The sequence below is a fragment of the Phaethon lepturus genome, unplaced genomic scaffold (assembly GCF_000687285.1).
Source record: "Phaethon lepturus isolate BGI_N335 unplaced genomic scaffold, ASM68728v1 scaffold24786, whole genome shotgun sequence".
In the NCBI taxonomy this organism is placed as follows: Eukaryota; Metazoa; Chordata; class Aves; order Phaethontiformes; family Phaethontidae; genus Phaethon; species Phaethon lepturus.
The window spans coordinates 7,266-7,791 of NW_010545941.1; the positions used below are offsets into that span (position 1 = coordinate 7,266).

The 526-nt window shown below is 69.4% G+C and overlaps 1 protein-coding gene across 1 annotated transcript in view; it reads left to right on the top strand.

The window, feature by feature from the left end:
- The window catches only part of CNNM4 (cyclin and CBS domain divalent metal cation transport mediator 4), a gene marked incomplete at its 5' end in the record, with an annotated part of 8,593 nt that overhangs the window by 7,257 nt on the left and 810 nt on the right, over positions 1-526 (top strand). The gene's annotated exons all lie outside the window — the stretch shown is intronic.

The following is a 526-nucleotide window of genomic DNA, read 5'->3' on the forward strand; positions in this document are numbered from 1 at the left end:
GAGGAGGTGCCAGTGTCCCTACTGCTGCATGTGGTTCCTGTGTCACCCCGGCTTTCCGAGCACGTCACCATGTCCTCCCTGTCCCCGTAACCCCCACCTCATCCCTAACGCCACGCAGGGCGACTGATCCACCGGTTCGGGGAGTCCCCGTGTCCTTGGGCGGGGACTGTCCCCTGGGCAGCGCCTGGCCCTGGGGCAGCAGGGCCCAGAGGGTCTGGCCAGGCTCCGGACTCCCTGGCCGTGGTCGGTGGCCGTTTGCAGGCAACAGGCAGGGACCAAATCCAGCACTGCCCGGCAGAGCTGGGGGATGGCAGCACTCGGCCATGGGCGGCACAGGGCTGTGCTGGGCTGGACGCGTGTCCCCTTGCTCCCTGACCGGGGGCTCGGCACCCCGTAACTGGCAGGCAGGGAGTTGCCGGTTCCCAGCGCGGTGTAGGGCCCTCCCTGGGGTCGAGGGTCCACGGCGTGGCTAACCCCGTACCTCCCATCCCCGCAGAGATCCGCTCCCCATCCCACGTCAGCAGCC